This window comes from Drosophila miranda, chromosome 2 (genome assembly GCF_003369915.1).
Source record: "Drosophila miranda strain MSH22 chromosome 2, D.miranda_PacBio2.1, whole genome shotgun sequence".
In the NCBI taxonomy this organism is placed as follows: Eukaryota; Metazoa; Arthropoda; class Insecta; order Diptera; family Drosophilidae; genus Drosophila; species Drosophila miranda.
In genome coordinates this window covers 8,673,289-8,700,343 of record NC_046675.1, presented here as the reverse complement: position 1 = coordinate 8,700,343, position 27,055 = coordinate 8,673,289, and positions in this window count along the sequence as shown.

Below are 27,055 nucleotides of genomic sequence, written 5' to 3'. Positions count from 1 at the left end.
CAGGATGGGCCCCTCTGTATCTGTATCTGCCTCTGCCTCTCACAGATACGGATATGTGCATGGTTGGATACAAAAATTCTAGTCTACATATTTGAGTTCGACAATGAACGGAGCTCCATAAATGCCTTTGCCTGTGTCTCTGAATTTGATGAATGTGGAAGGAGGAGCAATTGCATAGAGCACTCCTACTCCCCCTCGCACTCCTCCAGCTGTATCCGTATCTGTATCTGTATCTGTTTCTGTATTTGTTGTGGATGGAATAGACGGCTGCATGGATGGACAGGTCCGGAGGCCTCATCTGTCTGCAGCCATACTACTATTTGCCGTTATGCATGCAAATTGCACTAATGAGCGTCACAAAATTTTGCATAGACAAATGGCCGTGCTGACCAACCTCCCAGAAACCCCCCCCAAAGGCCACAACGAGCGAGAGGGAGAGAGAGAGCGGGGAGTCTGTGCTTAAAAGGTTTTCGGGGAAAGCCCTTAAACGAGGTCGACCTTCCGAGAAATGAAACCACAAAACTTGGCCAGGATGCGCTCTCCTCTCGCCAGCTGAAGGTCCAGCAGTTTTCACGCACGGTCGCGTCGTTCACGGAGCTGTGACAGTTTTTTGGCTGCTGTTGTTGCTGTCGTTGCTGTTGCCACTGCTGCAACATCCACTGCTGCTGCTCCTGCTCCTGCTGCCATTTTTGCTCATTAGAGTAAATGCACTTAATTAGAGCATGCCAGACCCCATTGGGGGGTCTTTACCAAAAAATAGGAAGAAAAAGGAAGAAAAAAGGAAGAAAAAAAAGAAACCCCACATCCAGCTATGATTACGCCGTTCTTAATAACAAAGATGGGAAACCGGACAACATGGCCCCACTCATGGAAGTGCAAGCGGCGAAAAACAATGCAGTTTACAAATAAATAAATGGCTAAGCGAAATGCGACAAATGGTTCGGTTGGGTTGGGGAAAATGGCTTACAAAGTTGCGCATTTTTAGTGGTCGCTCCACTCTCCACTGCCTGGACTGGCCCGTAATTTGTGTGCGATATGAGCGGAACAGGACCTCGAACCACGGACCACGGACCAGGGAGTAGGTACTTTGCATTTCGCCGTTTCAATTGTTGTTTCACATCATTAGCGCCGTCGAGTGTGACCACAGCAGATAAAGCACTTGCAAGTCCTTGATTGCTGCTTGTGGAAGCCATTAAAATTCATTAACATTGATTGCTATGCTCAGGATTCTTTATGTCCATGGACTTTGTTGCCCGGCCCAAGGATCACAGCAGGATGTCTGCTTGGAAAGTCTCTGCTGCACGATGATCGCTGGCATTTGCAAAGTTCTGTCGGGCTTCCAAAAATTGGTCTCCGGTCTCTGGTCCTCTGGTCATTTCAGTGCTGCAGCAGCGGCAGCTCCAAGAAGGAGTCTGTCTGCCCAAGGCTGTGCCAAAGCCAAATGGTGCAATGTGCGAGGGGAAAATTGTTTGCCTTTTGCTTGTCTTTGTCGTTTAATTAACTAAAAAATTGCTTTTTTAAATAGTTTCCAGCTAAAAGTCAGACAGAAAGAGAAGGAACGAGAAAGTGGCAGCGGGCAAAGGGCCCGAGAGGGGCTCGTTTCCGCTGGGGCGACTCTCTATTAAAGAAACGCTTGAATAATTTCTGCCTTAGGCCAGTGGGGAGCAGCCATTGGAATATTACGGGTATGCCTTGCCATTTGCTTTGACGCTCGCTCGCTTTTAGCTTATTAGATGTTCTGTTTCTGTTCCGTTCTGTTCTGTTCTGTTCTGGGCCTTCTGCTTCTGCTTTCAGAACGCACTTTTCCCCCACTCCACGCCCACACCCACACCCACACCCTGGGTGCTCGTTATGTAATATGTAGTATTAAAAATGAATAAAACACTGCTCCTAGCTGCTGCTTTTGTTTGTAGTGGGAGCAACGCCGCCTGTTGTTGATTGCTTAAATATTCTCTTTTGGTTACTGGAGGAGTGTGCCATTTTTTCACACATCCCCCCATCGCCTAACTCCCCGAACTCCAACTCTCGGCGGCTCACTCCTACAAGTAGTTGTAATCCAGCGCATATCTCCATTAAATATTCGCAATGTAAATACATAAATACTTGAGTAAGACGCTTAACCGGCACACACACATACACTCATTCCACACACACACACACAAAGATTCTCTCATTCACACACAGATCCTGCTGGGTGGCTGGGTAGAGGAATTCCAGTGCCTAGCTTAGCGTAGGCTTTGCCGCCTGGCCTCTCCATCTCTCCATCTCTCCATCTCTCCTGCTCCTCGCCTTTCCTTGTTTGTGCTGGAATCTACTTAGCATTAGTGCATGTACTTGGGCTTTGTATTAATTTAACTGAACAGCGTAAGAGAGAGAGAGAGACGAGAGATAGAGAGAGAGAGAGTGGGTGGTGGTGCCTGATTTTCTGTGTAGTGCCGATCCCTGGAGTGCCAGTAGGTGAGTGAAACTTTGAGCCGATTGAGGCGGCGTCAACTGACGCACATTATAATTAAATTTCCAATTTCAATGCCGATTTGGAGGCCGCTATACTAAATGCAGGAGGGGCAGGCATTCAGCTGTAATGCGACCTAATTTGGAGACCATTTTGATTGGATTTCGATGCAGCGAACAATTCGCCAAGTTAGTAATTACGAGTATGCATAATATACTATCCTGTGTAGTGAAGTTTTTACTTTTGAAAATACATACATGGAGTTCTATGAAGGGAGAAAGAGGGAAAGAGCCTCCAATTCCTATCCAATTTCTCATCAAAATCTCTTTTAATGTTTAATACTTTCTGTATATTTCTGTTCACAATCAGGGTTCTTAAACTTCTATTGCTTTAAGCTTATCTGAAGGTTTAGACCTAATATTATATGATAATGCTGCTAACGTGGAATTTCTACCATTCTGATAGGGTTTTTCGTGTGGTCTTTGCAATCATCAGCGTTTCGTCTAGATGAATATTCCTAATTGGATCGAAATCTCGCAGAATACTGGTAACAAATAATCCTCCATTGACCTTAAGCATCATCTGCATTCCCATTAACTTTTTCAGCTCTACAGAGGAGAAATTTCCTTGAAATTTTGTGTAACAAATGTTAAAATCGAATAACAAACCGAAGAAATATCGCCATTGCAGGAGAGTGAGTAATTGAAATCTTCTAAATTTGAATCCTTTAATGGAAGCTCTACCATCTCTATATTTCAATAATTGACAATATTTAGGATCTGAATAACAATGGTGAGCTGTCGACCAAGATTACAGGCAAATAGTAGAAGTCTTTGATTAATTTTCTATCGATAACTTTAGTTGCAGTCCATTTGATTGCATTATTTGTGTGTTCTCATTCAAGAACCTATGGTAATTGGAACACCGTCATATGTGCTTGTCTTAATTGCTTTGGTCCTTCAAACCTAGTCCCGGTGGCGGTCAGGTACACAGCGGGTCAAGTACTTCGCCTATAAATAAATATAATTCAAGCAATTTCCGCTGCAGTGCTGGGGCGTGTCCACTTGCCACCGCTGTAATGAAGTGCCCCAATCCACACAAACACACACACACACACACACAGACACACACATGCATGCACTCACTCTCACCTGTGACGTGTACAAATTGCGTCACTGTAACTCCTCATTTCGGCCATTACATCGTTCCCTCTTCTGTTTTTTTTTTCCCAGCTCTGGCTTCGTCTTTTAACTACTTTGGCTGGGTGGCTGGGCGGCTGGAAGGGGGGAGGGGGTCTGGTGGGGCAGAACGCAAATTTTTCGGTGCATAAATTAAAATGCAAATCCTCCGCATGGAAAATCCCCCTGTAATTAACATACATTAGCACGAGGAAATGCAAAACTTTTCTTTCCATTTCTTTTCACTCGCTTTTCTCGCTGGTTTCTGTTTCTCTCCGTGGCAGCGCACTGCCTGGGGTCTGGTCTCCTCTGTGTACCTATGTTTGTGTGTATATTTTCGTTAATTTCTGGACAATGACAGTTAGGTGGTAATGTGGCCAGGGGTTGCCCCAAACGGGAGCGGGGTGGCAGTGGGCGCTTGGTGTCTGCGCCCTAATATAAAAATACAGCGGATTCAGGGCAGGGTTCATGCATATGCAGAATTTCTTGTAGTTCCTGTTGTTGGTATGCAAAAAAAGAGCAAGCGATGGCCCATGGCCAAAAGCCAGAGCATACACTCGCACAAAAAAGAGGGCTATCAAGCACTTTCTCTTGTATCCTACATATTTCAAGACGGATGAGTCCTACTTTTAAGCTCTACTTAAGACTTATTTTAGGAACTTTTATGGCTGGAGTTTTATAACAATTCAGGGACATTTTGATCTTATTTTTGGAAGTTTATTGCGATAAGAATTCTTGGAACAGCTTTTATAAAATTTCTGTACAAGTTTATTTCTATTCCAGCTGTTTTTTCTATTTAAAACTTTTTTCTTTTGATGATTATTTTATTTATTTTACCTTTAGTAAGGGAATTCAGACTTTTCCAACGTCTTTTTCTTTGAGTGTACAGACACACACACACAGATAATAAGCACACACACACACACTCTCCGTGTGAAACACAGAGAATCGTTTACGTAATGCACATAGGGTTCGTGTACTCGTATAATGAGTAAATTACACAATCAGCCCTGTCCATTTTTCGGGCCAGAACTTGCGCCTCACTTGACTTTCTGCCGGACTTTTCATTTTTCGTCTCTGTTTTGGTTTTTTCTCCGGCTGCTGCTCTGTATTTTTTTTTTGCCTGTTTTAATTTGCAGCTCGATTCGTTTTTTTTTTGTGCTTGAAATTTTTCCACATGGAAAATTATTTGATTTATTTCCACTTGGACACACTGGCACTGCAATAAATCTTCGTTCAATATGCCAGAGAGTAGCAGCACAGCGGGCCGCAGGAGGAGGACTCTAGGCACATATGCATGGGTGTATGTGTGTGTGTGTGCCCAAGGACATAGCGGCCATCTCATGTGCGTACATGCAGCTCTGTGTGTGTGTGTGTGCGTGAGAGAGGAGCGTACACGCAGTTGAGAACTAAAATTTTATTTAGTGTTTAGTGCGCCTCTCTTGACAGCTGCAATGCAACAACAATTGCAAAACTTCTGCACAAGAATGTTCGTGGCCAAAAAATACAATAACTACAGAAGCCAGAGAGAAAGAGAGAGAGAGGGGAGGGGCCTGCACAAGGAGCAGAAGGAGCAACCACAGTAATGCTTTCAATTTTCTTCTTGTGAAAATTTCGGAGCAGTAGCTGGAGCTCCCGGGGCAGGCCAAGGACTGGAATAGGATCTGTGGAGCAGGGACCAGGGACTAGCCAGGGCCAGTCTGATGGGCACGAGTTATGCTTTTGAGGCTGCGGCTGCGACTGCGGCTCCGGCGTCACCAAAAGCTGCCCAGACGTGCTGGCAGGTCTATAAAATGAAACTTTATTACACATCACACTCAGATACTCACACACACACACACACACACACACAGAGAGAGAGGGGGGGCTATGGGTGCAGCCATTTTGCAACGTAATTGAATTGTTTCAGGCTTCCTTCCCTTCCGGCAACACAGGCAAGGGTCAAAGATAAACAGGGGCTGAGTTTCGGCTGAGAGAATTTCACACATGGCACACCCCCACGTCGGCCACGACCACCACCCCACCACCACCACCACCACCACCTTTTCCGACCACTTGGCTTCATTTTCTTTTCGAGTGAAAATTTGCCTATGCTCTCCGGCTCTTACTTAAGGTTTTTGTTTTATTTTTTTTTGGCGTTCCTTTGGCAATTTAATGAAATTTTATTATTATGAACAGGCCCATTAAAGTTTATTGTGCAGTGGGCGGTAGGTGGCAGGCGGCAGCCGGTTGGGGAGTGTACGAGTCCTGCGGCTATTTGTTTGGGATCTCGCCCAGAGCGGCGTGGTGTTTGTCCCAGGTTAACCGCCAAAAGTTAGTGCATAGCCGGGCCCAGGCTCCAGGCGTTGAGGGTGCAACATTAAAAGAATATCTGAGAATCATTTGACCATGAGCTCAAAGGAATTCCTTTGCAGGCAGCAGGAACAGCAGGCGGGAGGGGGCAGTGGTTCCTCGCTTTTGAAGTGGGTTGTAAAACAAGGGCGTTGGAGCATTAAAATAAATACAAATTAAAATATTTCCCTCGATGTGTGTGTGTGGGTTTTGTTCTCTCTGGTCTCTCTCTGCATAGACCAGAAATTGTTTGAATGAAATGGCCTGGAAGGGCTCTTTTGTGGCAGGGGGCATGTGGTGTCCAAAGTAGTTGACGCACCCGAACCCACAATTAAAGCCTGGAACGGGGCTGGGGGCATTCAGGTGTATGTTTCTCATTAGTGAGCAAGAACATATTTTATCCAGAGCTCTATCCTGGCTGAACTTTTAAAAGGTTGACGCTCATGAATCATTTGTGCGATAAGCGCTTGGATCTTCATCAAATATGCCACAAAACCGATGCCAAATAAATACTCGTGTATAAATTAATGTTTTAATTTCACGCTCATGTAAACATTTAATATTTTGATATGGGATAGGGACAGGAACGAGAGGTTTCCTTTGTTTGCTTCGGAACTGAAATGAAATGGAATGAATGACAGTCAGAAGTTGATTGGGGAGTCCGAACGTAGCTTATCATCAGAAAACTTCTGACATGATAGCTGTGACGAGTGGCCAATGCCATGTACCTGTACTCATAACCCAAAGACCTTTGCAGGCAGAATGATTACAAGCCGCTCAAACCACACAGCAACCATTACCACCCATTATGCCCCACCATCAGCACCACAATCAAGGAGAGCTGCAAAATATTCAAACCTTTGCCGCCTGAATGCGCCACCGGCATCGTCCTCGACGACTCCTCGTTCTGGTGGCGCTCCTCCTTTGGCACGTCTCTGAAGTTGAGTTGAGTTTCATTTTGCCTTTTGTTGCGCTCGACTTGAGCACAAATACCGGAAATTGTTGTCAAGATAATTATTGTTATTTGTTTTTCCACAGAGAGAGGCACAACATAAACCAGCAACAGGGCTGGGGCTGCGGCTTTCCCTGGGACTGGGACTGGGACTGGGGCTGGGGCCGGGGTTTCGACGCCTTGTGCCTTGTCCTTGTGCACCCCCCACGCCTTCACCCTTCTTGCTCTTGGTCCTGACTCCTGGCTGCTTTGTTTTTGGTATGTTCATCAATCTGGCAAAAACATCAAAATTCGCCAGCACTTGATGGTGAAGTGAGCACAGAGCTTGGCAGAGAGCCCTCCCTGTGCGGCCTAGAGGGGAGAGAGGCAGAGGCAGAGGCCAGTGCTGGAGGAAACCAGCGTATCTTTGGCCGGGGCAACGTGCAATTTGCGGTTTTCCGACGACCAGTGATAGTGGCAGCCCAGTGACGGTGCCCATGCCCGTGCCCTGCGGCGGTGCCCCTGTGGTTGGCATCAAACTTTAAGAGTTGATGGAAGGAAGTACTTCAAGGCATCCATCCCCTTGGATGGGCCAACTGATTAAAATTTGAACACTTGATTGATTCTGAATCTGCCAGCAAACGAGCCGTGCCTCAAGGGTTGCCTCTTGGTTGGGTGCGGTGTGGCAGTGGCAGGGGCAGGCACTTGGCAAGTGTAGCTGTAGCTGCTTCAAAATTTAATAACTAAAGCAAAAATATTTACCTTTTGAGAACCGGAGACTCGATGCACTTCATCGGCATGGCCTGCCACCCATCCATCAGAGAGTGTTGTGTTGTGTCCTGTCGTTGTGGCAGGATTTCAAGAGCTGCAGGCATGCGGGTGCTGGTGCGGGTGCGGGATCCTATCGCACTTAAGATGGAGTTTCGTTTACATGCTTCACAACTTGTTGTGGTTGTTGCTTTTGTTGGGGCTCGTCACTGCTGCATCGGTCTCTTTGTATCTCAGCCTCAGAGTGCACTTGACATTTGAACTGCGACTGTCAAAGTGACATTCAGGCATTCGGCAGGCAGGAGTAAAACGAGTCCCTTTCCAGCTATCGGCTGGCGGCTGGTGTCTGCCACCGGGTATTCAATGTAATCACCGACGGAAAGTTTTACGGCTTTTAATTAACCCTCCGCTTACGGTTGTACATACGTGGCATGTTCGCTCCCTAGAACATACGGTCGGTCCCGTTCCGGCACGAATATCAATATTATTTCCACACAGCGGAGTGGGAAAGGGCAGGGAAAGGAGAGCGCAATACCGAAATAAAACTTTAGTAATTAGCAAAAGGAGTTAACTGATTTTACAGAAGGCCAGTGGAACACCGAAGGCAAATGAAGCATAGCCCGCCCTAAAGCGCCCCCCTGATAGGGAGGCACCGAAGCTAGGCATACCCTAGCCATGGAAACCATGAGATTATAGGGAACCCATATTAGAAGGGAAGTCCATCAATCCATGCAGAAGAGTCTGTTCGAAGTTTAAGGAGTGCAGGCAAAGATCTAGTCGGAATCATTGTACCCGTCTGCAAAAAGTGTACCAAAAAGGACACGAAACGTAATGAGGCGAAAGAAATACAAAAAAAGCAAGAAGGAGTAGCACGAATAAACAGCAGGGGGGACAGCGGACCCCAACAAAAGTCACAGAATGTGGCGGAAAGCATTTAGCGCATTGCGGAGTATCTCCACCCCCTCTCTCTCTCTCTCACTCTCTCTCTCTCTCTCTGTCTAGATGAAAATATAACGGAATTAAATTAATTACAATCATTATCGCCTGGTGCACCTGTCTGGGACGGGGAAATAGGGTTAACCCTTAGCTCATGCCACGAAATGTTGCAAGCAGATAATTTTGCTTCATTAGCGGAAGCGCGACATACACACTCACACCATCAATAAGCAATTAAGTTAATTTCTTCCTGCTACAGGACTCTGCGTCCGACATACGGACTTTTGTTTGCTAGACTCGAAAGTAATTGAATCGAGATTTTTTGATTATTATTTGCTGACAAAATGGATTCCAGGCTCCATGTGTGAGCGTGTGTGTGTCTCAATATTTCATTTGTCACGCCCAAGAATTGAGGAGAGCTCAGCGAAAATGCCCAGCAGGAGGGATAACCTCAATTTACGGCCAAGCGAATGGGTTTTCTCTCTCATTCATGGATTTTTCACAGACCAACCGATTCTATTCCCATTTCTGTCTACAAATTATTATTTGTTGTTTAATTAAAACTGCAAATGTCATCCGAAAAATGCTGAACAAAACTAAAGATACACATATCTGCTGGCCGAAAGCTATTGCCTTCAGTCGACAAAGATACGAGTGTGTCACAGGACAAAGGCAAGCATTCGGCTTTTGGCCATGACAGGTTTTTTGGGCAGAAGAAGAGTTTTGTAAATAAATATTTATGACCAGCAGCAATGGTATTAATCGCATGCATGTAAAAGACAATTGTAATTTACTGATAATAAATATTAGATGCTCCCAGCCACAGCTACCAGCCACAAAGGTGAAGCTGTCCTCTCCGAGCCGACTCTTGGCCAAGAGCTTAGCCCTGGCTTGAGCCCCGGCTATTGCATGTATCTGCATACAGATGTACATGTGTATATTTGTACAACTTGCACAAACGAATGCCTCACTAATTACGACTTACATTATGCATAAACTACGGCTGGCCATATAAATCAAGTGTGAGGCGAAAACTAAAAGTTGTATACCCATACCCAGGCCCAGCCCCACTTCCATTTCCATTCCCATTTCCATCTGCATTTGAGTTTGGGGCCTTGTTTTAGTTGCATTTGTGTTGGCCGGCCCGTGTGTTTGCTATTAATTAAGTTGGAAATAGCTACACGCAAAAGCACTCTTAGGCGACTATTTTTGGGCAGCATGCATGATGGCCGGCGAAAAGCAATTAAAATGCTGCATTCGCATTCTGAAATGGCTAAAAATTGAGGTGGTCGAGAGGTGCCTAATGGCAGCCATCGGTAGCTGGCCAAAACAAATGCAGCTTGTTATCGACGAGGGCAAAATGTGTTAAATGGCGGGCCACACCCATCCGAAAACAAAAACACAAAAAAAAAAACAAGAAAAACGGAAATGGAGGAAAGAACAACTGGAAGCCAGGTAGCATAGAGCTTCACGCTCAATTTACAAAGCTCATGGAAAAGTGCTGGCAACGATGCACGCGGCGTATGCGCAATGTTCCCGTGCTCCCAGATGTGTGATGTATTTTCTCAAAATATTTGCACGCACTCAGAGTGTGTGCATGTGTGTATGCTTGCCTGTAAATACAGCAATTTTAATTACAGTGTAATTAGCGGCACGAACGGCACGAAGAAAGGAGCAATGACGGAGGTCGTGCATGCCCTGAAAGGCAGCGGCAGAAAGGCGAATGGCGGGGGCGTGCAGCACAAATTGCACGACAATGAATTCAAATCAAACAATGTCTGCTATAATGGCGACATTATGTGGGCACAGACAGCCGTCAGTCAAATGGAAAGCAGGGCAGAGAGCGGAAGGCAGGGATGGGCAGAACCAAACGCACCATCCAAAAGAAAGTCAGGGCGTAAAAAACGCAGAATGAAAATGAATAACCCACCATCGAAAGAGAACTCCGAATACCCTGCAGAATCAGCCTGAAGTTGAGCAATATCCATATACGACACAGGAGATTCTCTCCTTTTGATACGCATTTTCTGCCCATATTTTGATATTTAAATTAATGAATGAATATCTATACTTGCCGCATGCCAAGGACCCTGTGAATGTAATGAAGGTGACATCGAGAGTCACGGCAGTCTGACGCCGGACTGCTCATCCGGCAAACAAAGCCTGCACTGAAGCGTGCTCATCGAGTGCCTCAGCATCCAGTTCCTGCTCCTGCTCCAGCTCCAGCACCTTCCCTCTGCCCTCTCCACTCACCAATCTTCATTCCACTTCCCCCTTTTTGCGACTCCCTGTTGCTGGCTGGCATCATGACTGGAGTTTCTGCTGTGGCGTCGCGACAATCTTTTGAATCTCGAGTACTTTGGCATGTCATTCGCATTTTAGAGCAGCTAAGCTCCAGTGATAAGCAGCGAAATTAGATTGAATGAAGGTGCAGCCAGGGAGAGGGGCGACGGCCAGGGCCAGGGCCAGGGCCACGGCTAACAAGCATTTTGGCTTGTTGTTGTCACAATTGGCAGGGCAGAGCATGGCCAGGACAGACAGTGAGCGTCATCGTCATCGTCTACGCAGCAACAACCCTCCAGCTGGGTACAAAAGTCATTCGGGGGGCCAAAAGCCACCCTCGACAACGTTGCTCCTTCACTTATTTCAATTATTTCGCTTTGTTGCTGTTGCGCTTTAAATATTTATCAATCACAGGAGTTTGTTAACTTTTCACCAGCCCCTCGGAGTAGTCTCTACTTGCCTCACGTACCAAATTCATTTCACGGCTGTTGCTGGTGGCAAGGTCTTACCCCCCAGAAAAAAATTGCAACTTGTGTGCTTTCAATTTGCGTTCATGGCCTGATCCCTGCTCCACGCCAGAAGTTCCTTATTGGGCCCCAACATGTCCGTAAATCAGCCTATCCAGCGCCAGCGTTACGGAACTTTTCCAAAGCTATGCCGAAAATTCCTGGCTTATTGTTTTTCCAGCGGGCGCTTGCGGGCGGCTTAGTTGTCAGTCCTGTGGCCTTGAGCTAAGCTGCCACTGTGGGCGCCTCCGCCCTAGCGAATTCCATCCCCTCCGCTCCCGCAAACAGAATACCTCATTTCCCACTCATTAATAAATTTATGCAGTTCACTCGGCAGCTCCGGCACCCGCACTGCGGACTCCAGTGCTATGTTTATTAGCCATATGAAATATGATGTTCATCCCCCATGTCTGCCTGGTTCTTTGTGCCCCGCATTGTCTGCCTTCGGCCTTCTGTGTACATATTGCATACCTTATGGCGCACACGCCCCCATAATAAAGTTACAGGTGGGAGACGCGTTGCGTAGGGCATGGGTTCGACTGCAGGGCCAGGCATGGGCATAACAGGCAAAAACCAGGAGGCTCTTCTTTCCTTTTCACACAAGCCTTCATTGTAGCGCTCTCGAAAGTCGGTTTGGCCGCACATTTACCTGCTATCACCTGCAGCTAAGAAAAAACGTGGCATAGACTTCTCTGACTGACTGTTGCTGGATGATATACGCAGTGGTACGAGGGTTGGCCTGCGCCTGGGCCTGAGCACACTTTTACTTCAGTTTGAACTTAAGCACTTCCTGTTTGATCGGAAGCGCCTCGGGGGAAATTGAAAAAGGCACTTCAGTGCCGGCGACGGCTAAAAAAAAAATTAAGTACAATATGGAGCACAGGCGGAGGAGGACAGGCCAGGGGCAGGACAGAACAAGACAGAACAGGACAGCTTGTTAGTCAGTCAGCCAGGTAGGCAACCATTCAGGTGTGCAGTTGTGCCGCCAGACAGACAGGCAGGCAACAGGGTGGGGCCAACAGGGGGGCCAACAGGATGAGGCCTCTTTCAAAATTATATGTAATATGGGTGCTCCTTTCCTTTGTACGTATATTACATATATATCTGTATCTGTATATGTATATGTGTTTGTGTGCGTAGTTCATTTTGCTGGAGGAACACTGTGTATCCTTGTTTTCCTTTGTGTGTGTGTGTGTGTGTGTGTGTTACCTTCTTGTTTTACATTTTGGCCAGAAGGAAGTATTAAGTTTGCCTAAGCAGGAAGCTTGTAAGGAAGAGCAGGTGATTTGCCAAATAACCTTCACTGCCAGTCCCTCAAAAACATACTGTGCACCCCCGGCCAGGCCTTCCCCGTTGGCCAAATTATAGCATAAATGGCCAAGAATATCATGAGGCAACAGAACCAACAAAATACAGCGATAATAATATCCACCGCAAATGGAGGCCCATAAAAAATAAATCTCTGCCATTATGTCTTTATTAACTGGCGTATCCAGGACTCGTCTCAACTATTCACCACATGTGTTACACCTACACGGAGATGAGAGGAAGGGGAGAGTGGGGAGAGTAGCGGAGAGGAGGTTATTAAAAAGATTTGTCCCTTTGACTCGGCGGACATGGTCAGCAACATTTGGCAGCAGCAGCGTCTTAATGGGCTCACAATTGTGACAACTGCCAAGATGTCGTTGTTTGTTCTTTGCGGCGGTGCGGGGGGTCTTACGGATGACACTTGACGGAGCTTAGGCACAATTGCTGTGACAGCAAGGCTGGAGCTGGGGCTCCTTCCATTCATGTGTGGCATAAATGTATTTAATGGTCAGCAAATATGAAGTTAACGGCTTATTTACAACAGCTGCAATCATTAGAAGCAATTTGGACGGAGGGGCCTAAGGGGTCTCCACGAAGGATTAAGTCTTCAACTCGGTTTTATCCTGTTGAGGACATTTCTGATGGTGTGAGAAAGAGAGCTGGGAAGATACACCTACCCCTACCCCTACCCATACCCACCTTGTGGCTGGCGCATATTCAAATTCCATTTAAGTTTTTTCATTATGAGCCTCGCAAAAGGAGTCGAGTCGGCAGGCCGCCTAAGGATTTCGCTTTGCATTCAATTTACTGCCTGAAAAGGCTGACAGGACCCGCCTGGCGGTGGGTACGACAAAACCCATTTTCAATTTTTGTTTTCATTTCCGTTCTTAATTTAAGAATAATACAAATTTATATTCGCATTTTTCCGCCAGCCAGCCAGCCAGCAGCCAGCCGCAAAACGAGGCAACAAAGTACGAGGAAAGTTCTCCTGGCTTTCGGTTGATAATTGTGTTCTTCTGCTCTGCTTTTCTGCTTGTTGCAGTTGCATTTACTTGCATTTTGTTGCATTCTTTATGCAAATGCGCATCAAATTACATGGGAACCAACTTTGGAAAGCTCCTAAGGCTCCCGGGGGCGGGCGCCCTTTATGCGTTTTTATGGCACGTGACGCAGTTGGTCGCCTTGACTTGTTGCCCATGCCCATGCCCATGCTGCCACTGCCACTGGTTCTGCCTTTAGTTCTACGTCTTGCCACTGCCATTGCCCCTGGCTCTGTAGCTCTCTACCTCTGTTTGCTGCCTGAAAAGTACCTTCAACTGGCTGCAATTGGCATGCAAATGTACGACATCGATTAAAATTTTATTACACGCCATGTTGCAAACGGGGGGGGCCGGGCCGGATCGGGGCCCTGACATGGCAGGGCAATAAATCAAGTCGAGTTTACAGGTAAAGCCAAAGAAAATTGTCAGCTGACAGGACGGGATGGGATGGGATGGGATGGGCTGGCAGGGCGCAATGGCTTCGGCAGACAGTCAACGAAATGCGACAGGAAGGAGCTGCTCTAAGCACATCAAATGTGGGATTTAAAATGCCAAACACACAGCAACAACAACACAGACGAGGACTCTATCTGCAGCTCCATCTTTTCGTCCTGCTGCTGGCAACATAGCCACGTTGTCCTCGTTGTCCTCGTGGTCCTCGTGGCCTTCCCAGCTCCAAGCAGCAGACACTTGATGGCGGCACTCTTAAGGTAATTGAATTGAGTGAAATGTTGTCGCTCTTGTTGTTGCACTTTTTTGTTCTTGTTGGTGTCGTCGATGAGACGGATATTTAGAGGGCGATAGGAGGAGAGCTGTCCTGCCAGCGAGGACAACGCATCGTCGTCGCCGAAGAAGGACAAATATTTAATAGCGCTCGTAAAGGTTACCAGGGGCAGGATGCAACATTATGGCCAACATATTTCTACAATATTCAATTTAATTTTGTCAATGTGAACTCGAGCAGCAGCTCGAAAGGTGAGAGACATAGTTGCATCCCCCTCCCCCAAAGGATTTCGCTTACTTTGTATGCGGATCAGCGATATGGAATTGAATGCAGCTCAGCAAAGATTACCAGTGATTGGATGGTTGCTAATGGAGACTTCAGAGCACAGATATTTAAGGATTTTTAATTTCAATAGAAGCACTTCTCATTGAAAGACCAACACCCACCTACCGATGGTTGCAGGTGCAGATGCAGGTCCAGTGATTGTAAAGAGTTCTAATGGACACTTTTGTGCCCCAAGCAGCTTTGGGGAGAGTCCTGCTTATCAGTCTTGGGCTCTAGTTCCCAGAACGAATAGGTAATACTGAGAGCAGACACAGCCGCAGACAGATACCATATAAATGCCAGCTGACATAAGAAAAACATCGTCGGGCTCCCATTTAATGAGAAGCGGAGATGGTGGGGAGTATGGAATAATAAATATTAAACAATAAACAAGCGCATACACAAGGCCAGTCCAGGACAAATCAAATGGGTAATTGAAGCAGCAGCCGCATGTGGCAGTGGCAGTGGCAGTGAGAGTGGGAGGGGCAGTCCCCCCCACCTGTTCTGTGTGGCAGCAGAGGAGGACTCTCTGCTTATAAATAAAACATGGAACAACATGGATATGTGTGAGTTTGAGGCAAGAAGTATTTCTTGCAGCCACATAAACTCAAAAAATAACACAATCCGAAACGAAATAACAAAAAAAAAAAACGCAATGCCAGAGGACAAGCGAGGGATTTGGATGGGATGGGATGGTATGGGATGCGGGGGGTAAATGGGGTCTGCACTGGGCACATGTCGGGCCATGTATGTATACCAATTATACGGGTTATTATTTTCCTTGTACGAAGAGAGGGGGGAACAATTTTCAGCCTGAGGCAAAGGATTTTCAATTTTTGCTAATCTCAAATGAACAAACAAGTTCGTTGCCTCCGGGATTGTGCGGTACTGGGCTACTGGAACACTGGGCAACTGAGAACCGAAGTGGCAGCTGAGCCGGGGGTATTGTATAAGATTTACGGACACATTCCAATAGCCCTCCGCACATGCACGGACAACCCAGACAGTTGCCGTAAAATGACAAAACAATTTATGCCACATGCATGGCGAAAATCGAATTTAATTAGAAAATTGTTGAGGCCGATTCGAGAGACGGAGAGGGAGGACAAGGACTGCAATTGAAGTCGAACAGGATATGCACGTATCACAGGATGTGCTGCGGTATTGGCCACACTCACACAAACACAATTGCAATTGCCCATGTCCCCATGGCCACCTAGTAGATCGAAGCAAAAAAAATGAAAAATAAAAATAAATACAAAAAATATCTTCAATTTATTTTGACAACGCGGACAAGGCAAATAAAACAACAAAAAATGTCGAAGAGAAATGAAATTAGAGCAACGCATCAAAGGCATGCACATACACCAGAATACGAGTATATATATATAGTTTTAATGGTTTTAGTGGCCAGAGAAAAATGTCAAAAATGCAATGAAACTATTTCGAATATCGCCAAGATAGAAACACAACAAAAGCCGCTCCCCAAAAACTATTTGTGTTGTCACGTGCCACGTGGATGGGCGATGCTCGATGCTCGATGCCCGATGGGCGGGCCAGCTCGAAAAGATTTTCGACCCAAACAATTTTCCTACGTGACCATACAGGCATACAGGCGGGGGGTATTCGTATCTCCATCCTGAATCCTGTATCTGTGCGGCATACGTGATGTGTGGTGGCCGGTCAGCATTGCGCTCAATTGCACGTAAAGAAAAAGCCACAAATTGAAAGGAAATAATGCCGAGCGATTAGCGAAAAGTAATCATAAGTAGCGCTGTGCGAAATACGTTTTTGAATTTACAATTTCGCCGGAAAAATAAGAGTAGATTGGAATGGGTTGGATGATTGTTTCAAATATCTGTGGGGGATCTGTACTCATTTAGCAGGATGTGATCATTAACATTCTGCCCTTTGCTGTTCGAGCATCCATCTGAATCAAGTCTAAGCCTCATATTTATCGAAACATATCCACTAATGCCTGAGCTAATGTCCTGCTGAGCAATAAAACCTAAAAATATGACTCATGACAGGCAAGGAACACAACATTGAAGGGGGATTTAATGAATGGAAAGGCATTAGTAGTGGACCGAATTTGTTCCGACCGATCAGCGGAAGTTACTTTTGGTTTCTCGACCTCTGGATGGACCCCCGTTTTTGGCGGCGCCCCTGCTCTGTTTGTTAATATTACTAAGCTCTCACGGCAGCGGAAATTGCTTTGTGCCTTTCACTCCAAATGCTGCAATAAACATCGAAAGCCGTCCGAATGCCAAACGGGCCAGGGTCCGAGTGCCCGGACTAGTGGCACTGCCAGCTCTTTTGGCTCCCCAGCTGTCAGCTCTTGGCTCTTGGCTGCTGGCTGCTGGCTTCCAAGCTCCAAGCTCCCATCTCCCTGCTCCCAACTGTCCCAGCTACTACATGGCTCTGTCCAGTTAGCTGGCAGCCCAGTGGAGCGCAACGCCGGCCCAGACCAGGCCGCACGCTGGGCGGCCACTGACTTCGTGGCTCCTGTCCGTGGCTCACAATGGGAAAACACGGCGGAAGCGCACAATAAATTGCTTATTTATGGCTCAGCTTTTGGCCATAAGAAACACGCTGTTTTTATTGTTTTTAATCAACTCGAAAAGATTTGGCAAAGCTTATAAAATAGACGCTGCTGTGTACACGGCGATGGATGAGCTTCCGGTGCTTCTTGTTTTTGTTCTCGTGGATCGGAGTGGAGTTCACGTTGTTTCTGGACAGGAAATAATTTTTTGCTTTCCAGTTTCGGGGGGATGGCTATTGGCTGCTAATGCCTCACTCGGCCCCCGTTAAGCAGTTGGCCGTGTTGTAAAATTTAAATTTATGACAGTTTTAAAGTTGGCCCTCAGTGGCAGGAGGAACCCCCCCTGGACCAGCTTGAGGACCGGACCGCTCAAAGGCATTGGCCAACTGTTTTCTGTTCTGTGTGGCTGCTTCCTTTTTCTAACTTTGTCGCTTTGTTTTCTATGCAAATGGAGGCAGCAAAGTGCACAGCACCACCAGAAGCATCAGAAGCACTAGCAGCACTAATAACAGCAACCAAAACAACAGGAAAGAAAGGATTGGTTTCGGTGCCGAGGCACTGCATACCCTTTGAGTATGGGGGAATGTTACAGGTTTGAGATCGAGGTATGTGATCGTCCCTCTGGCAGGGGGCTTGCCCCCTAGTAAACAGAATTCAAGGCCACAGGTGCTTCCATAGAAATCGTGGTACCCACTGAAAGGGTATCAGAACAACAGCTACTGAAGAGCACGCGTCAAAGGCAACTATTGTTCGGGTACATCGGTGCATGGAAGTGTATGTGTGAGAGAGAGAGAGCGAACTCTCTCTCTGTTTACACATTTATGCATTTTATTCATTTAGTTATTTATCTGTGAATCCTGGGACAAAGTTGTACCGCACACACACACACACAGACACAAAAGCAGGCACACAAAAGTCCCAACACAAACAAAGGATGTCAGGCGAGATGGGCGTGGCAGGTTGGACCAACCGAGCTAATCGCCTTTTTGCTGGGGCATCTCTCTGTACAGCTCCATGGACTTCTATAGCGCCTCCAACTCTCAGTCTTTCCTGCTGTCTGTATCTCTGGTAAGTAGTTTTGAATCGGGGAATGGGGGGGGGGGGGGGAGAGCAAGAGCAGCCACTCAAATGATTAATTAAAGCACCGCAGGGCGCTGCCTGGTCATGCAAATGGCAACCGAAATGAAGCGACTGCACCAGACACGAACGAGCCCCACTCCACTCCCAGAGATACATATAGAAGGATAGGGAGTATCTGTGTATTTATTTACTTTGCCTTTTCGACTGCAAACAATTTGCGAAAATAATTTAACGCTTAATAAAAGCGAAAATCTAATAAACCTTTGAGCTTTTTGTGGCAACAACTGAGAGCTGGAGCCGCCTAAAAGTATGCACTGCAATGTAATTGCATTTCGTAGAGCTCGTTCCCCGACCAGGCCAGGCCAGGCCAGGCCAGGCCTTTGCTTCTGCTGCTGCTCCTTGCTCTCCTTGTGGGCTGCTGGGCGTTTCCGCCTGGCATGGCCGGGCCCGGGTTGTTCACCGTGAATGTTGGTTAATTTAACTTTGGTAAATTATGCGCAGAGCCACAGCCACAGCTACAGCCAGGCCGAGCATTGTACCCGTAGTAGTCGCAGGCTGAAAGCCGAGGGTCCTAGGGCAGGAGGGTCTTAGGGCGTGTGTGTGTGTTGTTCGTTCTGCTGTTTGTTGCTTTGAAAATTTAATTTCTGACCAGCCCCCGAACAACAATAACGCATTGGCCATGACTAATTTAGTGCTAATTTTGCACGCATTATGCGCAATTAGATTATTAATGGCAACATTTGTTCGCCAATTATCAGCCAGCAAGCCGGCAAAAATTTTAATTAAAATGCTTCACGTTTTGTTGTTTTTTATTCCGCATCGAAGGCGGAAATTACAATTTGGTGCATTGATTAGCTCATTAGGCTCTGATTGAAAAACGCTTGACAATAAAACAACCGAAATGGTTTTTAATTACCAAAAAATAAGAGAAATTAAAAATTAAAAAACTCCATAAAAACAATGCTCAGAAATCACATTTGTTAATTAAAAACACGAGTACTCGTGCCGGCTAAAAGGGGGCCATAAAATTCGGGAATGCCATAAATCCGGAGAGGAACGAAACACGATAAGGGCGAGCCAAGGCTGCCTCATTAATGGCCGGAAATACGAAAAACCAAGCGAGCTGCTGCGTGCCGTGTGTGTGGCCGCATCCAGCTATCGGCCATGTGGCGGCTGTGGCACAGGTGAGCTGCAGCTGTCAGCCGTAACATAAGATTCGCTTAATTAAACAGACAAACCCAGGGCAAGCAGCAGGCCGGCAGCTGCATTGACAGCTTGCGGCGGATGCACATTCGGTTGGAGCACAGAGCGTTGCCTACTTTGGGGCGCACTCATTTCATACAAGATATCAGCGTGTGGAAACAGCAAAGGTCGATTAGGGGATACACTTTCTAGAAGGTTCATTAAACGAAGAGAGGGAATGCACATCCCCAACAATTCTGGGTAACATCCGGCACACCTGATGGCTCTTTCCCACCTGTTAACTGGACAATGATGCGTGTTTCGTGCGAGTTATTCGAATTTTCCGTCACAAAGCCTCAACATCCAGGTTTGATCTTTGTAATAGACTTCGAACAAGCCTTTTGACTTTCCGCATTGGAGAGTGGTATATCATCATTCAGCACAATGCCAAATCAGAGCAGCAGCTCACACTCGGTGTCCACTTTCGGGCAGCGCCAACAATGCGAAAATCCTGCGCTGGCTCTTCCCGCTGCAGCTGTACGTTTTTGTCTAATGGCTTCCGGCCCACACACACGGACCCACCACACACACACACCCCACACACACACACCACACACAAACGCACTTCACGCACGACTGCTTAGCGCCGCGAATCTTTGTTTTCTCCAACAACTGTGCGCACTTCCGCTTTAGTTTCAGTGTTTCGCTTCTTTTTTTTTTTTTTTGCTGCTGTGGTTGTTGTTGTTTCGTGCCGTTGACGGGGCCTTTCAGAATTTTCAAAAACTTATCCACAGTGGCGTCGGAGTTTTTCTTGTTCCGAGTATGGTACGTATCAGTGCATTGTTCGGAGCAGCGGCACATAATGGACAGGGAGCGACGTGGCTGCACTTGGAACTAAGAGCATTTTGCAGCTTTTTCCCAGTGTCCTCCGTTCTCTGCCTTTGTTTTCCGTGCTCCAAGTGGCTTTGGTGTGTCAGATCTGCTGCAGTTTTACAATGAGCACACAATTGACCAATGGCATGGGAATGGAATTTTCTTTTCGCATTTTGCCTCGGTATGTGACAGGCGAACCCCATGCTTTTTGGTTGCTGAACAACTCGATTGGAATTGTCCACATAACTGCGTTAAGATGATCCACGAATATATTTTTCTCTAGAAATTTGCCAGTCAGATCTTTAAAGTATTCCGACTAGCATCCAGCCTGACTGAGGGCTTTTAATCAATTTTATTGCCAAGAAAAAAACGGAATTTCTGCCATTTTTTTTTTGGTTCTTTGCTATTATTACATTTGTTGTTTAAAAATGCAAATTTATACATAACCCCGGCAGGAAGTGGAGCCAAGTCGGGCAGACATTTGCTTGATTTATGCGCCAGTTGATGACGCCTCAATGGAGCAGGAGAAGGAGCAGCCGAGTCCGGGGTCCATAATCAATTAGCAAGTGCCGTGGGTTCGGTGCGGTCACAAGAATGGCGATGTCCTGGCCTTTGTCTTGGGCGCACCATGATTGAGTGGGGCGGGGTGTGGCACCCGCAGACACATTAACTATAAATCCACGTTAATTTAGCGCCGGCAGAGCAAACATGATGCCAGAAGCTATGGCCATAAAGAGCCACCTCACGCCCCGCTTAGATGGCACGTGCAGTTGCATAAGTTTATCAAAAGCTCAACAAAAAACAAAAAAAAATACTACTGAAGAGAAGAGAATAAAAGTCAGAGATCTGCAGAGGGCGTCGAGTGCTTAACGGTAAAGATAAACTGCGCACGGGGCACAAATAATGTCTGGAGATGAAATTAAGCCGCAAAAGTAAATCACGACTCGCGATGCGCACGAAATGTAAATAAGGCCACATGGTATGGGGAATGGGGCACGGTGCACAGTGTATGGTGTTTGGGAATCCAGGAGTGGTAAGAGTGTGATGAGCCGTGCTCAATAATTTAGGGAAACTGCAAAACCACAATGGGCCAGGCCAGACCCGGCCAGGCCACACCTTGTGCCTGTTCCTGGGCCTGTTTTGGGCCAACCGGTGGCGCCGCCGCCGCCGCCGTCTCTCAAATATTTATGAACCCCCCAGCAAACAGACAGAACAACAACAACAACAACAACGACCACATCAAGGAGTTACATGGGGCAGAGAGTGGCTCCGAAACTTTAGTGATTATTACTGACGTGGTTACGTGACTGTTTTGGAAAGTGTCGAAAATGCGGCACGCGGGAATTCCTCTCGCCCAAAAGAATTCCCCGCCGAAACCCTGGCCAGCTGCACATTATTAACAAGTTTTGTGTCTCGGCTCTGATTTTTCTGTTGCCTGTTGAGGCAACAGTCGTAAAAATAAATCCACTAGCCAGGAATTCGAGTCAAATATTTATGAACTCGCCGCCGCCGTAGTCGCAGCCGCCGCCTCCGTCAGAATTTAAGGCGAAAATTGCTGTAAAGTGCCATCAGCGCTATCAGCGCGGCATTTAACACTAATTCATAATAAGATGTCGTTGACAGTTAACCCGCGCACGTGGCCAAGACTGCTTCCAGCTGACAATGAAATTTTTACGCGTTGTCCTGGTTATCCTCACTGTTGTCCTGTCCTGTACTGCTCGAACCGGCTCTGCCCGTCTCCTGTCTAACGTGATGAAGGCTGCGACCGCAGCAGCTCTAAAAACTTTTTTAAAACCCAGCCCGAGCCCGGACCCGGACCCAGTCCCAGACCCCGTCCCAGCCTGAAAAACAAGCCAAACATTTTTCTATATTTTTTTATGGCCCTTCACCTCTTTGTGTGCTGCGGTTCTTTCGGTTTTGTCCTTTCGGTCTTGTCGCGTCTCTGGACGTTTGTTTTATGTTGTCTGTCTATATGCTGCCTCATTTTGGCTGCGAGTTCCTCTAGCTGCGGCTTCCTTCTGCCACATTGTGGGGTAAGCTTGTGGGAGCCGAGGGTGGAGCAGAGGTCGAGTCTGCTGGGATGTGCGGCGGAAAGCTGTCATAAGCAGATAAGCTGCCGCAATAAGCCCGACCAGGGATATATTTGCTCTGATTTACGAGATTCGCTTTTGCATATGGTAATCTGCCCTCGAAAACCAGATGGTAAGGTAGACGTGGAGCGTTCAATGAACCTACAAATGTGGTGAAAGTGTTACCGCAGTTACGGGGGCTTACGGCTCTCAACAAAAGAGTTAGAGATAATGCAAGCAGATCATTCTGGGGATCCAACCGTCGGATCTCTGAAGCAAGCTTAAATTGAAAACCCTGTTCTGCAGCACCACCCAAAATGCAAAGATCCTTCATTACCTTCTCATTTCTCGCCCGACTTTTCGGTTATTCCCGCTGAAAGCTCGACTAAGCCAGAAGAGGTCTCGGTCTCCCAGCTTCCTTGCCATTGTCCTTGGTGCTGATGCTGCTGCTGCTGACAGGGTGAGTGCAAAAATTAAATTTAGATTTAATAGCCGACAACCTAGCGGGACGGGCGGTTGGGGCGACAGAGTTTTGGAGCATTGTTGGGTGACGGGGGTCCTGGAGTTCTGGGGTTCTGGGGTGCTGGCCGCTTGCACTCGATGCGCCAAAAGGTGGAGCCAAGCATGAAATTTAATCAACAAAGTGCAGCAACTTTTTATTCTTTTCCACTTTTATTTTGTGCTGTTGTTTTTTCTTTGCTTTTGTTTTAGCTGAAAGCGCGCAAAATTGTGTTTGCCGTGGCGTGTTTGGTGCAGCTGTTTTTGTTTTGTTGTGCGTGTTGCTGTGTGGCAAGCAACCTTAAAATATGTGTCGCCTGCGTGCTTTGTTCTAATACAACGCTGGGGGTTTTGGGTTTTATAGTATAAGCATATTGTGCATATCCTGCCGTCTGCTGCCAGCCAATTTATTTATTAAATTCTGCATGGCTCCGCGCTGCGATTTCGTTCTGACACTTCTGGTTGCCACGGCGCCGCATTCAGAGCATCTCGATTCACATTTGCTCCTTGGCCTGTGCTCCTATCCTCCTATCCTTCTATCCTTTGCACTGCCAATTAAATTGGATTAAAAATTCCATTTTCCCCTGCAGCAGAGCCGCTTGTGGCTGCTCTTTGGATATCCCGGAGCGTGGCTATGTGCTACGTGCGCTGCTATCAAATATCGCGTTCGGGGTCTAATCAAAAAAGGGTAACTGCATGGCATTTTCGCGTTCATAAGCAAATGGTAAGCCAGCCAGAGCCGAAAAGTATTCGGCGCCCAAGACACACGCTCTCAGCTGCTGGAGGTCTCTGGGGGCTATAGAAAACAAAAAAATGACTGACGGGGGCAATCGAGAATCCACTCGTTATGCCCCGAAAGCGAACGGAGAGCAGATAAAGTGATGGGGATGTTGGCGGTGCAACCTCGAGTTTTGTTAGTTTTTAATTAACTTTTGGCTGCAGGCTACAACAACAAATCAACACACACCCAAAAATATAGGTAGATACATATGAGTGTATGTGTATGTGCGTGAACGCCTACAACCACAGACCACACACCACAGCCCATCAGGAGGCTAAGGGCGTGTGGGTGGAGACTGAAGTTCATTTTGTTAGAATCACAAAAGTACAAAATGACTTCAGCCAAGCGATTGGAAATCATTTTGTAATCATTTCCATAACTTTTCATATCTAAAACCTAAATGACATTACATGGAAATTAATTGCAAATTCGCTTTAGTTACCCGAAACACATGGCAGCCATTCAAAACTTTTAAATTGTTCTAGCCATAAAAAAACAACAGAGTTGTCTTTCTTTCTTGTTTCGTTTTGTTTGTTTTTTGGATGCCTATGGCTGTGGCTGCAGCTTTTCCTGCATTGTTAACTTTTGATGTTTTAATACACTACAATTAGGGCGCTCTGAGCCGGGCGAACAGTGAACAAATTGTAACAGAAACTGCAATAATTTTTAACGACATGCAACCCGCAGTAACAGGAGCAGTAGCGTTGCCGCGGTGGAGGGGGTAAATGATGAACTGCGGCCAGCGCACGGGGCGTATGAGCAATGGCCAGGCATTAAAGCACGCGTCCACGGGGCGGACTCCGGACTCCTGAAAAATGAGCAGAAGGAAAAACAATGGGCGAGCAACAAATTTCGCACTGATTTCCTGCGGTCCTTTGACGGGGAATGTTTTAGTTTTTCAAACTGTTTTCAGTAGTTGACCCTCCCGCCTCTGCCACTCTGCCACTCTGCCCCTCATCAGACTCCTCCCTGCCATGTAGTGGCATTTGTTTGTCTGCATGTTCCTGATGTTTGTTCTTGTTTAGTGGTGTTGTTATACCCTGCCAAAGAGCATTCTAATGCACCAGAAAATAGAATCTCGAAATGATGCTCCTTCTTGATCGGAAAGCCATAGTCGGTCTGGCCATTGCCGTCGGTATGTAAATATAAATCAAATATTACAAGCTGCCAAAGGGTATCCAATCTTTGCCTAAAGCGACGCTCGTATTACATTCATACTTTTTTGGTGGCTGTTAAATTTCTCCTATTTTTATTTGCAACAGAAAATATTTGTATTAGTTATAGTTATTGTTTCTCTAGTACCCGGCTCTGCGGAGTGCGGAGAATGCGAGTTGCATGTTTGCATTGCTGCTGCTGTCGTAGTTTGTTGCACAACAAAAGTTAATTAATTGAGTTTGCAAAACTTTTGGCCATAACATAAATTTAAATTGTGGTACATAGCGACTGTGATTTCGGCTGTGCTGAGCAAACCGGCCACATGGCTTCCGTGATGCCACTTGACAGGGTAACTGGCCCCAGGGTATTTGCCCATTCGACTACTCTCCGTCCGCTCATCCGTTGAATTTATTTCCTCTGCCGCGGATGTTTATAAAACTGCTTTTTCCACCAGGCAAAAGTGCACTCTGCAGTCATTTAGGGCTGTTGCAGCCACTTCATTGCCGGCCTCATACTCTCAGATTCTGTGGCAAAAAGTTGCAGCTGCAGCTGAGGCCAGAGTAATGGGGGTGCTTGATGCTATTTATGAGGTGCTCCTCTTATAAGCACTTGACCGAAACACCGCTGCAACAAAAGTTAATCAAATCTGCAAACAAATTTATGTTAACCGCATAATCATTGCGTCTCCTCATGGCTCTTTCTCTGTAAATGGAGATGGAGACATGAGGCATGTGTTCCAAGTGCCGCTTGTCACGTGAAATCTTTATTTATGGCTTTCAATAAGTTGCCACAAAACGAATGCTGAGAATGCGTCAGGAGCTGGGGAAGGGGGAGGGCATGCAAAAACCATTAAAGGCATTACGGGACTGCTATTTCTCCCATTTCTCTCAGCCCACCCAAAAACTGTCCCCAGCCACAGTGGCGACTCCTCTCAATTTTTCCTCCGCTTGTTTTTATTTACTAGCTTCGTTGTGCTCGGCTCCTTTTTTTTATTTTTCGCGTTTGCGGCAAATTAAAAACGATAAATTTGCACGGCGCATATGTGAAGAGTGCATCTCCGGGAGCCACGAGGCTCACAGGCAGCTTCCAGAGCTTCCAGCGCATCCAACTGCCACAGACAAATCCGCGTGCATCAAGCGCCAGCTTGAGGCTGAGCCCGGACCCGTACTCAGGCATGGCCCCGGGGACAATGCTGACAAATAAACGCCAGAGACGGCAGAAGACAAAGCAGAGCCGCGCCAAACAAATGGCCAAATAAAAGCGTCGCTTCAGCCACGGAAATTGCTTTGCATTGTCATTGCTGTTGCTGTTCCTGTTCCAGTTACTGTTTGAATGTTCTCTGAAAAGGGGGGTATCATGACTTTGATCGGATCTTGGCCAGTTTTAACAGTTTAGTTATCTCTGTTTATGGCTAAATATCAGAATAGACTTCGAACAGACCCGTCCTGGCTGCTTTAAAGATGATGGTGTTAAGGTGGGATCACTCGTCGTATACTTGACGCACCTGATTGATGTTTAGAATCCCTAATTTTTAATTAACAATTAAACTATGGACTATGGAAATATATCCTTAAATGCTATATGTTTAAGCTATATTTCAGGGTATACGGAATCCCAAGCCAATTCCCATTTCCCTATAAACCAATGGACTTGAAAGGGTATCTTCCGCCTTCCCTGCCTGTTGTGCCGTTCTACGGAGCTGGGCCTGTGAAAAGCGCGAGCGACAAATTTTTAAGTCATGACTGGACAATAACAATAAAACAAACGATGGGCGGAGTGGAGTCCCGGGGCGCAGTGCAAAATAGTACAAAATATTCTTAAGCCCCGCTTCGACCGGGTGCCCTGTCGGTCGCTGGTCGCTGGTCGGTGGTCGGCGGTCACTGGTTAGTGGTCACCGTATGCAGGGAATAAATTCGCGGGCTTTTCGGGCGGCAAGTGCCACATAAATTCTAAATGCATTTGCCGGATAGGCCACACACAAGGAGCTGCCGGTTGCAAGGAGCCGCGGGAGACGGAAGTTTGTCCAGGCTTGTCGTATATGGATGGGTAATGGGTAAATTCCTGCTGGAATTTCAATTGTAAAATGCTTGTCAA